The sequence below is a fragment of the Marmota marmota genome, unplaced genomic scaffold, assembly GCF_001458135.2.
Source record: "Marmota marmota marmota unplaced genomic scaffold, marMar, whole genome shotgun sequence".
NCBI classification, from domain to species: Eukaryota; Metazoa; Chordata; class Mammalia; order Rodentia; family Sciuridae; genus Marmota; species Marmota marmota.
Window position 1 is genome coordinate 4,163,656 of NW_025999945.1, and position 14,229 is coordinate 4,177,884.

A 14,229-nucleotide genomic window follows, 5' to 3' on the forward strand; every position below is an offset into this window, starting at 1 on the left:
TTTCTATTCTTAGAGACAATTCCTCCTTGGCAAAATTCCAGCATTTTCCTGGAGCTTACCTCTCAGATCCACTCCTTACCCCTACAAACTTTCTTATGTGAGCACAGCTCTTTCTCTGCATCCTACTGACTAGGAATAAGGATTGTCCAAGTAATGGTCTTCAGGGATAAAATGTAGTTACTTGAATATTTCATCTTCGCTCTGGCAGTAAGATTGAACAAGAAAGAGGATATTTGATATTACATCTTTGGGGTTTAGCTTATCATTTGTGGCGTCTTCTAATTTTATGTGTATGGTTGGCTCATTCAGATGAGACATCCTCTTTCTAAGGAGGTAAAATTTTTCAAAATTTGATTCAAATTGAACTCTTGTTCACATATAACAATCACGGTCTATGTAGAGCCATTCTATTGTTCCCAATCATCCAGACTATTAAAGTAGACCAAAACGCAAACAAAATCAGACATCATCTTCTTTATTGGAAAAGCTCAATCTCTAAAATTAATATTGTTTCTTCCTAATGTTCCTATCTACATTTTGGTAACATGTTTTGCAACTAGATCTCTTTGTGACCTGAACCAGAATAAAACAGAACCCAGGAACTGCAGAACTATAGCCTGACTTCTCAAGAAGGGTAGGACATGGGCACCATGTTAGATGAGAAAACCCATGAACAGAGGTTTGCTCATTGAGAATGTATTGACCGGAAATGGATGTCAGGACTTCTGGTAAAATTGACCAGCTGAAGAATATGAGTTGAAACTATATTTTTCATTTAGAAAATATAAATGACCATGAACTCAATATTTTTTCTCTAAATCTACCTCTGCTTTGGTTCATTTGGGAATCAATGAAAGGGAAGGGTGTTCAAAATATTTGTTTCCTTTCAACTTGAGTCCAGGTATGATCCGATATGAAATCCTTTACTTTGGACAAATAACTAAACCAACTAGAGATATTCAAAAAGTTGAATTCTGTGACCAAAGCCAAGAATCTTTTCTGACTACCTCAATTAGGAAAGGGTTCAGGCTGGGAGGAGTCTGGAACTCAGGGATGTATACATTGTAGAGCAATCCTAGGATGACACTAGCTCTCAAAAAGCCATGGAACTCATTCTGAGACATTTAGGAAGGAAGTGAAGCAGAGGCTAGATTAGTATGAGTTGTGTGAGAATCTAATTGGGGAGATGATCATCATATCTTGGAAGCTGGTCAAGAAAATGGTTGGTTCCTGGCTCTGACTTCTGATCTTGCCACGTTTAATTTGCCTTTCATCTTCCTGTTTCTGAGAAGATAATTTTAAGCTGATATTAAAGTATAGAAGGAGGCAATGGGAAAATCTGCAGTCACAGCATATTTATAATTTAGGAAGGACCCATGCATTATGCAAAATGGTTCTGTTCTTCCTAAACCAAATATGATGAGTGACAAGAGAAGGCTTCCCTGTGGTTCTTATGGGTAACAGAACAAAGAGTAACTGAGAAAGCTGACAGAGAAGGACAGAAACCCCTTCCCTAAGCTTCTGCCACTTGTTTTCCTGTCTGTCCACCCTCTCCTCTGAGGGAAGCCAGGCAGGGGGTACACCTGGTTGATTTGTGATTGCACAGGTGTGTAGGAGCTCAGTAGGTTCATTCAAATGGCTGGGTCAGAGAGCTCCTTTCATTCCAGTACTAAAGACCCAGGTCTTCCTTGCCCCTGTGGTGCCAACTGAAAGTTTTAGCTGCCACTTTCTAGCAGAAAGTCCAAGGCAATGGGCAAACAAAACACCTCCATCAATTATATATAACATCCAAGTCACTGAAAGAGAAAAAAAGACTCTGCCAGTCTTTGGCCACCTCAGACTTCCAAAGGTATATTTAGAAGGATGAGTTGTGTGCTTTTCTCTCTGCAAGGTCATCGGGTTTGGCTGCTAGACTCAAAGACTCCATGACCTCCTGAGTTCTCATGGGATGGCATAGACAGGCTCCTGTGGATGTTAATTCAGAGAGGAATACAGAGACACAAAAAAGTCCAAAGCCCAGAATAATGTGAGGTTTAGAGAAACATTTATTTCATTTTAAGGATTATATTCTATCTTGGCAAATACTGGTACCCCCCTCAACCTCATGGACCTCATTTCTTTCCTCTGCCTTCTATCTTGGATTCTCAGACTTCACCATTGTGTCCACACTAGGTGGGGACTTCTTCAAGGTCTCTGGGTCCTCTCTTCATTCCAGACACTGATGTCCAGGCCTCTTGGTGTGGTACTCATGACCTTCATTCTGGTGGGGGCTGTCTCAGAAGGAGCCTCACCCTTTCTGAGTTCCTGTTCCTGGATTGTGTCCTTAAAGCATTGACCCTCTCCGTTTGACCTGTTGTGCTCATCTAAAGTGCATTCAGAAAAGCTTGGTGGTAAAGGTATGGTCCTTTTACAGATTTTATCTTTTTCATATGAGTTTAGAACAGATATCTGGGACAGTAAATCCTGCTTTTCACCCTTTTTATTCACCTGCTTTGGGAAATGCCACAAATCTCTCTAGAAATCCTGTTACCAATCAAGTTACCGCCACCTTCCCCTTCTTGCTTGACTGCCCTTGTCCCTTCACTCCTGTTCCTTTCTTAGTTCATCACCGTCTAGCCACTTTTTTCATGATCTCAGAAAAAGCTGATCTCTGGCCATTGGTCCTGTACAGTGTGCTGCTTCCTCTTTGAAACTCTCTCAAACTTTCATTTTCTGAACATTACACTACCCAGGGTTTTCTTCTGTGGCCTCCATTGGATTCTCTTCCTCCAAATGTCCATGTTCCCCATATTTTTGAAGGTCAATATAAAGTGCAGATTAAGCATTTCTGCTCTGACATCAAAATATTTGGGTGTAAATCCTGGCTTGGCCATTTCCAATCCTGGATGAAATTTTAACCTTTTCATGAGTTGGTTTCCCTGTATAAAAGAGAAAGAACTACAGCAACTAACTTACAGGGTTATTATAAGAATTAAATGAATATATATCAAATGCTTCATGGAATACTGGCCACACACTGCATAGTAGTGTTTCAGTTAGCAATGCGACGTTCAGCTAGCATATGCAATAGTGGCCCTATGAGATTATAGTGGAGCTAAAAAATTCCTGCTATCTAGGGACATTGTATCCACTATAATACTGTGACATAATGCATCATTTATGTGTTTGTGGTTATGCTCATGTAAAAAATGTACTACACTGCCAGTCATATAAACATATAGCACATACAACTCCCTATAGTATATAATACTTGATAATGATAGTGAACAACTATATTACTGGTTTATGTATATGTCTAATGTACTATGCTTTTTTATCATTTTAGAGTGCAATCCTTCTACTTATAAAAAGGTTTTCTATAAAACAGTATGGCATGTTACATTTTCAGCAGACTCAGAAGCAGCAGACTCAGACACATCTTGTGATTACTATGTCTCTTCACTGCATCAAAAGGCCACATTGAACAACTGACCAACATTATTTAGGTTTGACTTAGTATTCCCCATGATGTTTGCACAATGACAAAAATCACCTAATGACACATTTCTCAAAAGGTAGCCCCATCCTGAAGTGGTACATAGCTGTATTCTATTTTGGTAACTCATCTCTCATTCTAAGAGGTTTAACTACCAACCCTACAATCTTAAGCCTCAAAACCATTTCAGTAATACAAAATTCAGATTTTAGTTTTAACCTATATTTTTCTGTTTTCCATGTTTCTGGATATAGCAAAGAAACATAAAAATTAGCATGTCCAAGCTAAACTCCTTATCAACTTTCTATCACCGGCTCTTTTGGCTACACTCACATCTAGGTTGATGATACTGGAAGCCACTGGTTTTTCCTAATTAGAATTCTTACAGTCCTTATCTATTTCTCCCTTTTCTCTTATATTCCATAGTCAATTTTAAACCAAGCCCTGAGTACTAATCTTTCAAAATATTTCTTAAACATTTTATAATCAGTCCCTAATGTCAAAACTTCAGTTCAACCCCTTATCATCTTGCAATAGCCCATTACAATAATTTTCTTCCTCCAAGTTTACTTCATTCTCCAAATTATACCTACATGTCTGTCTGTCTGTCTGTGTGTATGTATGTGTGTGTGTGTATTTATTTATAATCCTGTTTTATTTCTACTCTCAAAAAATAAGCAAATAAGTGCCTCCATGGAGTGTTTAATACCTAAAGGAATAAGTCATAGTTATCAGTCTACATTCTTACATCTCCTAAAAAAAAAACTGTCTCTACATACTTTGAACTCACATTTATCACTTTTCATCTAAGTTTCTAAATTTCTAGTACTGAAAAGGCATTCTTGATTTTACAAAAAAGTCACAGCCTTTTACCTCTCTTTGCCACTATTTTTCCCCTTTTCTTTTTTTTTTTTTTTTTTTCCTTGACAAAAACCTCACTGAGGTTTAAGGTCCAGAACAAATATCCTGTGTCCTGGGCTATGCCTGTGCCCTCCCTCTCACTGTCCAAGGCAAACACACGACCCCTCTTCTGAGCTGTCTGCTCTTTGACCCTGCTTCCTGAACTTATAATACTATAGTGATATTTATTTCTGTCTCACTCTCTTAGCTGTAGGTTCTTAATGATCTCTTATCCCCTGCATCTGACATGGCTCCTGGCACATATTAACACTCAGTAAATATCTATTGATTGCATTTTTTTCTGAGAATCTTTCTTCTTTTTGTCCGTCTCCCTGCCAGGGCAGCCAAACCTGGCTCCTCTTCCTTTTCCACTCAGGCATTTCTTTGTTTTTGCTGAGTGCCTCTGTGCTGGCGGTGGGTTCTTCCAGCTCACTGCCATTGTCACCATGATGGACGCTCATCTGGGAGTAGGCAAATTTGCCTATAGCCCATTTGAGTAAAACTAATTTGGTTAATGGAAACTTTCCCAATGACACCTAAAATTCATGATTATACAATACAATTCATTTTATGGAATATACACAGTGTTTCTTCTGTTAGAATCAGTGTTTGCATCTTTTTAGGAATAGTTTGATCTGTTTTGTCTATTTTTGATTGAGTATTTCAAGTACTTTTACATTCAGAAATCTTCCATTTATGAATTTTACATTACGTCACATGCAATTTATCAAATGCATCCCTTTTGGTGTTCTGGCCTACATTTTGCCGTATAAGGGCTATTTTAGGAGACTTTGTGCACTATGTGGATTTATGAAGTAAATTGGTTGATACTTATAGGTAGCAGACAGATATGAGCTCTGGGAACATGAGGTTAAGGGGATAATTCTATAGACTGGATCTATGGTACTGACTGCCACATGTTTTCTTTTAGAAAGCAATTTACCTGAGGCCAGTACTCTGCAAACAACCTGTTATCTGTAGGAGAAATGCAGGCCCAAGGACTTCTCCCTGCTGAAAAGAACACAAGTCACCTTGAAGGGAGGACTTTTATGACCTTTATACAGACAGATTCCAGGATTCATGGAGATAGGATTGTTAGAATCAAAGCCCACCAACCATAAAACCTGTAAAAACAAGTTCTAATCAGAACTCAATAGCATAGTCAGAAGTAATCCTGAGTTGCCTTTGGATCATTGCTATATCTTATAATAATAAAATTTCACCTCCATGGGTTAAGACTCAGAACTCGGATGCAATCCTATTTTCAGTTAAAACTTGAGAGGTAGATCTGGGACTCTGGAAACTTCTCTGGGAACCCCAGTAAAACTGGAGGGCAGAGTGTGCACATACTCTGTTCTCTCCCTTTATGGTGACCTTTCATTAGGCATTAGTCAGTCATGAATGGGTGAGCAGGGAAAGGATGATGAAGGGCAGCTAAAGACCATGGGATCCTTCCCTGATAGGCAAACACATGGGAGATGGGTCCTGGAGTGGTGAAACCTCCTCCAGCCATAATCACATCTCTCAAGAGATCTGGTCACATTTTACCAGGCAACCTGGGTCCCCCGCCCCCATCACTGAAATTATCACAATCCCTAATCCTCCTGGAAATCAAAATATCAATACCCTCACAAAGAAAACTTGCTGAGGGTTATTCAAAGGGCAGTAAAACTGACTAAGAGGTCAGGAAATTGAGGTGAAAACAGGAGACTCAATTTCTTTAAAAACTCCAACACTGGAAGCACCACACCATCCTCTTTTGGAGGTCGTCCATGAAGCGCATATGCTATCAGTCAAAAGTCCAAGGGTGGAGCTGGGTCAGACTTTCTGGAAACTTCCCTGGGACCCCCAATAAAACTGTAGGGCAGGAGGAGAACGTCATCCCTCTTGTCCCTGAGAGTACCAACTCTCCCCCTTGTGAGTACCCCCTTTCCTCTTTTCCTATCCCTTCTAATAAACTGACCTGCCACTCCAACAGATGTGTCTGAAATCTTTCTGACATGATTGCAAGAATCTGAGTGAAGGAAGGTCTTCGCAGCTACAGTCCTGTAACACGTTTTTACTGTTTCCTTCCCTTCTAATGAATTTCTGGCTGCTATTATGTAAGACTCAAGTGAAATCCTTCTTGCAAGATTTGAAGAACCAGTGACTGAGAACTCCCAAGGCCACTTGAGCCTCATAGGTGGGTCTCCCAACCTGCCATTTTAGTGGAGTATTATACTTTGACACTAAGAATGAAACACATTTAGTTCCATTTGCCTATATTAATAAATAATAATCAACATCTTAAAGTAATACTTTGGTAAAATAAGTATAGTCACAGATTAGAATGATTTAGCCTAATACTTGGAAATTGGTTATCACTTTCACTACATTCATTTAAATAAAAATTGCAAAGCATGAAAGAAAGTAAGAAAATTAAAACTTTATTAGTCACTTAAAAAATCCATAATATTAAGATCTTTTAGTCCATGATGATTGTTACAATTTTTATATAATACTTATTATATTATTTATTATTTAAATTTGATATTTAAGTTTTATTTAGTATTGTGTTCATACAAATATTTATAAAATATGTGAGATATATACTTGATGAAACACACACACACACACACACACTTATTTTAAACCATTCAGGCTTTAGGACTTCATTGTTTTTTGTTACATGAAGCTCTGAGCAAATGCTTTGTTTATAGTCTCCCCAAAGAAGGAGCCACAAGGGTCCAGCCCTTTATCCTCTTTTTCACTTCCTATTTATTCATAGTCTTAAAGTTCAACATAAAGTAAGACAAAGATGTGCTCTGAGATAATTGCTGTTCTACTCACTGTAAAAAAGGCATTGCCACTTATTGTACTTTAACATCATTTTCTCTAAATATCTATACTTTTTGTTTATTACTTTGAAATTTGCTTTTAGTTTGAAATGCTTTAAAAATAGGCAAGACAGAAAAAAAAATGTATACCTAAAGGAATATGAAATTGGAATTCTCAGTAGCTGTTAAAATCAATCTACTATGTAAGAAAAAATATAAACTTGATGCAGAGTTATTTCAACAGAATATCTCATTTAACAAGTTATTATTATAAGTTAGGAGATTTGGTAGAAACAAAGTGCCCTGGAGTCTGAATTCTTAGCTATTTTCAGAGTCTTGATTTTAATTCAGGAAATGATTTGGTTAATTGTAATCTTAATAGCTTCCCATTGATACCTCTATGTCCTGCAAATCCTTTGTACTCTAGAGTAAGATGGGGTATACTGTCTTACAGTCCTAAAATACAACCTCAATGTTGCCTGTATGAGTAGAGGCTCTGACATCCATCTCTGGCAAGGGAGTTGGTACAATTCTATTGGAGGGTGCATTTCAATATTTGAAGCATAAAGACTTTTTGACCACCATTTCCTTAACAGATTCTTATTAATAATGAAAATGTCCATATGTTGGTAATAGTTTTATGAAAGGTTTCTTGGTCCCCTGTGTCAAGTGGGTTACATTTATTTATGGGAAGTTGCTAGTATTAATCATTTTAAATGATATCTAATTTTGTTATATGACTTTCTTTTTTCAAAAAAGTAAGAACTAGGAAATGTTCATTCAGTTCAATTTAGCCCATGCCCCCAGCTTCACAGGCTGATGGAAAGCCCTTGAGGTCCACGGCTCCAGTCTGACAACTACTTGGGGAGGATCAGTGGCTGGGAGAGGACCTTACTGATACACTCCAAATGGCTACTTCTGCCACCCTTGAAGTCATCTCTCCTTGTGTTATTCCTGGTGACGTAGTCCCATTGGTGCCTGGGCCCTTGTGCTGGGTCTCTGTTGTGATGGGTTCTAAGTTTGCTAAGAACTGTGTCCACCATTGACCTACATAGAAATTTCGTTTGTTAACTGAAAGGGGTTTCCACTGTAGCAGGAAATGAGGGTCAGGACACTGAGATCCGGAAGGAACACTTTATTAATGGAGCCACAGCCCAGAGGGATACTTCCCAAAGTCTGAGCTCTGAGTGCGGCAGCTTTCACTTTTATAGATAAGCAAGGTTAGAGTACATCGAGGCAAGGGAGTTGGTACAATTCTATTGGAGGGTGCATTCTACATTCCTTGTATATGGGTACAAGCTTATCAACAGTCTAGGGAATCTTAGCTCATACAGACTTTTACTGCATTAAGCCTAAAGGGGGACTGTTCTGTCCCTGTTGCTTTGTTTCCTGCTTCTGCAATTGCGGTTATCTGTTATGGGTATATGTTAGCTACTGCAAGCCTCTATGGTTAAATGTCAGAACTGCTGTGTGTCAGCATGAGAAACCACAACCTTCAGCTAAAGTTCCTATCCTGTCCTCCGACACCACCTCCTAAATCTCTCTTCATTCCTTTTGTTTTTGTTCAGGTATTATCACAGAAACTTCTGTTGAAGGGTTGCACTTTTCCAGTCCTGCTCCATGATCTATATGCTGCTCTAGTGCTGGGATGAGCCACTCAAAGCCATATATATATATATATATATATATATATATATATATATATATTCTTTTTGTGCTGGAATCAATAGTGTTGTTGAGTGAAGTGAGCCAATGTTCTATTAGGAACAATATAAATGACTAATATATGACCGGATAGTCCTTATTAACTAGCAAATATAACAATTTATCCAGTTAATTTTTTCTGCAAAATTATGAGGTAGGTGCTATTATTGTTTCCATTTATCTATGAAGAGGTGAGACAAGCACACAGAGACCGAGAGAGTGATAAAATTGTATAAAACGACTGTATGGGTAAAGAAGTATTTGATTTCATGCACTCTTCACCATGACTCTGACCCCTCCCGAAACACATTATGATATTTCACCATGAATAAATTGAAGGGATAATTTGTTGTGAAAAATCAAAATTGTATTTAGAATAACCCAATCATTAAGTGGGCAAAGGAACTGAATAAAATTTTCTCAAAAGAAGAAATACGAATGATCAACAAATATTTGAAAAAAAATGTTCAACACATCTAGTAATTAGAGAAATGCAAATTAAAACTACACTAGATTCCATCTCATTTTAGTCAGAATGGCAATTATCAAGGACACAAGTAACAAGAAATGTTAGAGAGGATCTGGGGAAAAGGTTTTACACTGTTGGTGGGACTTCAAATTGGTGAAACCCCTCTGGAAAGCAGTATGGAGATTCCTCAACAAACTAGGAATGGAACCACCAGTTGACCCAGTTATCCCACTCCTTGGTACATATCCAAAGGATTTAAAATTGACATACTATAGTGACATGGAAATATCAATGTTGATAGCAGCACAATTCACAAAAGCTAAGTTATGGAACCAATTTAGATGCCCATAAACAGATGAATGGATAAAGAAATTGTGGTATACATACAAAATAAAATATTATTCAGCCATGAAGAAGAATTACTTTATGATATTTGCCAGTAAATGGATGGATCTGGAGAATATCATGCTAGGTAAAATAAGCCAATCCCCCAAAACCAAAGGTCACTGATACATGGATGAAGAAGAGAGGGGAAGAAGAGACGTTCAGCAGAATAGACAAAGGGGAATAAAAAGAAGGGAGGGGGATAGGAATAGGAAAGATAATAGAATGAATCTAACACAATTTTTTCTGTGTACATATATAAAAATACATAAGTGAACCCACCATTGTGCCCAATCACAAGAATGGGGTCCTAATTAGTATAAGATATATCCTGTGCTTGTATAATTTTATCAAAATGGATTCTATTGTCATGTACAACTAAGAAGAACCAATTAAATAAACATTTCAAAAATTATATTTAGATGTTCTCTACTTTATATGAATCTAGATACACATGGTGTATACTCATGGGAGTGTTTTGTCCCAAAAGATCTTTGGCATTTTGCAGTTTTCAAAATTCATTGCATTGGGTATGGAAAACTTAAGTCTTGGACATAGATCTCCATAGATATAAAGTGATGTGAGTTGTAGAGTTCCCAGAGGACCATTCATCTGGAATAAGGGACAGAGAAGTAGCAAAGACAGAGTAAGGAGGCATTAAATGTAGAAAAACCAGAATCCGGGGTGAGGCAGGTCTTGTTCTCATTCTACTTCTGCCATGCATTAGCTGACTCATTCAGTTAATAATTTATCCACATCCTTTTTATGTTGATTGCATTCCAGGATGTTCCAGGACCATAACTTCTTTTTATACCTTCATTTCCTCCCATATAAAATGGTCATGGTGATTCCTACCTTGAAAGAAATTTGAGGAGATGCATGAGAACATACAGAAAGGGGCAACAGAGGGATCTTCTATGTGTGGTTTTCCCACCCCTGTAGCAGCTTGTCCCTAGTCAGGGGCAGGAATATGGGTTCAGTTATGTAGGTAAGAGCATAATCAGAAAAGTTATTATAAACCTCAGAAGGAGGAGGAATATGATCCTCGAGCTGAGGTCCAAGTCAGAGGGGTTTCAGGGAAGATATCCAAGTCAAGTCAGGCAGCCAATGGACTGAGGCTGGGTAACAAAGGGAAGGCACATTGAATGGAGCTAAGTAGTGAGGTAGGTATATTCCTGCATGCTACACTGACCACATAGTGTTTGAGGTTCATCTGTGTGACTGGCTGGAGCCTGAGGATGGATACTGTTAGAAAAGAAGTTCTTTTCTTTATTTCTAGTATTTTTAAGGAAATTTCCCACTACTAATGCTCACAGATTCCTGCTCCACATTACTTTTGCTCATTAAGGTGGATTGAATTTCCTGAGTTGAAGACAACAACTATTAATCCACATTTCTCATATAGGTAGTCTATCTAAGTTTCTGAGCATAATTGTTAGTCCAGTTTTCATCATTGTGACCAAAATATCTGACAAAAAGCTCAAATGGGGAGGGATTTATTTTGGGCTCACGGTTTCAGATATTTCAGTCCATGATTGGTCAATTCCACTGCTCTAGGCCAAGGTCAGGCAGAACATCATGGTGGAAGAGCATGGTGGAGAAAATCTACTCAGCTCATGGGAAGTAGAGACAGCTGCTAGGGGCAGAGAGATAGAGAGAGAGTCCAGAAATGAAATATGAATCCCAACAGCCCTCCCCTAGTGACCTATGTCCTTTAGTCACCTGCCTACAGTTACTACCTGGGACAGTAGTCTATTCAAATTACTAATCCATCAAATAAATTAATCAACTAATTAAGTTATAGCTCTCATGATCTATAATAATTTCACCTCTGAACTTTTCTGCATCGTCTCGCACATAAGCTTTTGGGGGACACCTCTTACCCAAACAATAATACATGGAGCATAGATTCTTATTTTCTTTCATTCTTCCCCAAGTGGGAGAAAATGACCTTTGTTAGTGTGACTAATTTACAGACTTACATCTACTTCAAACGTGAGCCTACAAGGATAGAACAGGGTTTCTCAACCTTAGCACTGTTAAAGGCTTGAACCAGGTGATTTTTTTCTTGGAAGAGGGGGCAGGGGAAGCTTTCCTGTGCACTTTAAGATACTCAGCAGCATCCCTAAAGTTCCATAGCATTCTCACAGTTGTCAAAACCCCAAATGTCTCCAGACATTAACAAATTCCTCTGGGTGCAAAATCACATTCTCTCTGCTCCTTTGAAAATGACTACTCTAGACAGATGAGGGGAGTTGGCAAACCATTTGAACCAGACAAAAAATTATGTCCTCTAGTTTAACTTCATCAAAAAAAGCTGATATTCTGGCCTTCGGTCTACTCTTCATTTTACAATTTTTAACTTTTTAGAACCCAGATGGGGGTCCTTTGGAGAGCTCAGGGAGTTTCTCTGGGTGGGTGTGTAGGTCTCAGGTGGAATGGACCTCAGTTAAGTGAATATTTTATCCCTGTGATAATTATTCTTCCCACAAATAGTGTCTGGATAGTTATAAAAGAAAGGGCCTTGGGTCCTGCCCCTGACCTGATATTTGTGGCTGAATTTCAAGGGGATGCTCTGTTTAGTCTTTTCAATATTCACATAGCTTCAGTAGCTGGGTCAAAAGCAGGCACTAACCCCTCGGCAGACTGGAAACCTCACCTCAGCAGCCAGCTGGCAGGTAGAGCAGTTGGCTCTGGTCTTAACTACTTTTTCTGGAAAAGCAGAGACAAGATTTTTTTTGTGGTTGGAAAAGTTCTGTGCAAGGCTTCTGTGGGCAATCAAAAGCAAAGGCCAGGTCTGCAAAGTTTGGACAGGAACTTCCAAAGGCTCTTTGTCAAATGTGGACCATGTTCCTGGCTGAGTATCACCCAATGGGCACCATGCCCCAGACAGAACCAATCCATAGAGTAGAAAGGCTTTGTTTTCAGCTCTGCAGAGGCAGCAGCCTTTAGGCTAATTAATAAATCATCAACACATTTGTGGTGTGAAAAATGAAATATTTATGCTCGCCAGAGTAATATTTCTGTCTTGCAGCCCCATGCTCTGTTGATGCCTGATGGAGGATGAAGTAAATACCAGCTGGTGTAGAATGAGTGGAGTATAATTACTCTCTACAAAGTTAAGTGAATAATAAAACACAGAAGTCACAGACACTGGCACTTGTCCCTCTCCAACTCCAGTGTCCAGTTAATGGCATCCTGACCTGATGTTTGGCTCCACTACAGATTACTGCAGAGATCTCAGAGACGGGCTGAGATATCAGTGGTGTTGAAGGAGCTGGGTCACATGCTGCTGAGAAAAGTGGAAGCTGACCACCGTTGAGGAGCGTGGAGAGATTTTACTGATGCTGGACAGAATGTGAGGTTGTGAAAAGAGCATGGCTTTGGAGATGAAAGACCAAGTTGTATCCCATCTCTGAAATTTACAATCCTGGTGACCTTGACCAAGTTCTTTCACTTCTTTTGTACTTGTCAGTTTGTGTGTCTAAAAAATGGGGGTAATAATGCATGAAACTGTTTCATGCATTAATTGGCAAAGAACTGCATGGTTACATGGGGGTAGATATGGAATGCAGGGTGAGCTATAGAGAGATAGAGTCACTGGTCCATACACGTGAAGGTGATGACAGTGGAAATGTGAAAGAACACTCAGGAAGAGCCAGATTTGGCAGGTGATTATTGTGAGTATCAAAGGGGACTCAAGCTGTGAACCTGAACAGTGACAAAAATGGGATGTCCATGATGGAGACACAGAGGTCCAGGTGAAAGCCTGCTTGATATGGAGGTGGAAGACAGGTGAGCTGTTTGGGGGGTGGGAATTGAGGTGGGCAGTCTTAAAAGAGGCAGGTAACTGTGGGATTTTCCTACCCTTGGGAAAATTTTTTTTAAAAAATTAATACTATATGTGTTGTGTGCATTTGTGTACTTGTGTTTGTGTGAACATATATTCCTGCTCTTCTAATACTTGTTACAGTGTGTGTGTGTGTGTGTGTGAGAGAGAGAGAGAGAGAGAGAGAGAGAGAGAGATCTTCCCTTTGTGGATTATGCATTCATGTTTTCAACCAACCCCAAATTAAAAGTTTTCAGAAAAATAACTGTTTGTACTGAATATTCACAGACATTTTTCTTGCCATTATTCCCTAAATAATGCAGTATAGCAGATATTTACATAACATTTACATTGTATTAGGTATTATAAGTAATTTAGAGATGATTTAAAGTACATGGGAGAATGTGCGTAGGTTATATGCAAATACTATGCCATTTTAGATAAGGGACTTGAGCATCTGCAGATTTTGATATCCGTAGGGGTTCTTGGAACCAACTCCCCATGGATACCCAGGGACAACTGTGTGTGTGTTTACATATCTATATCTATATCTATATCTATATCTATCTATATATCTATATATATCTATCTATATATCTATCTATATATATATATATATATATATATATATATATATATATATATATATATA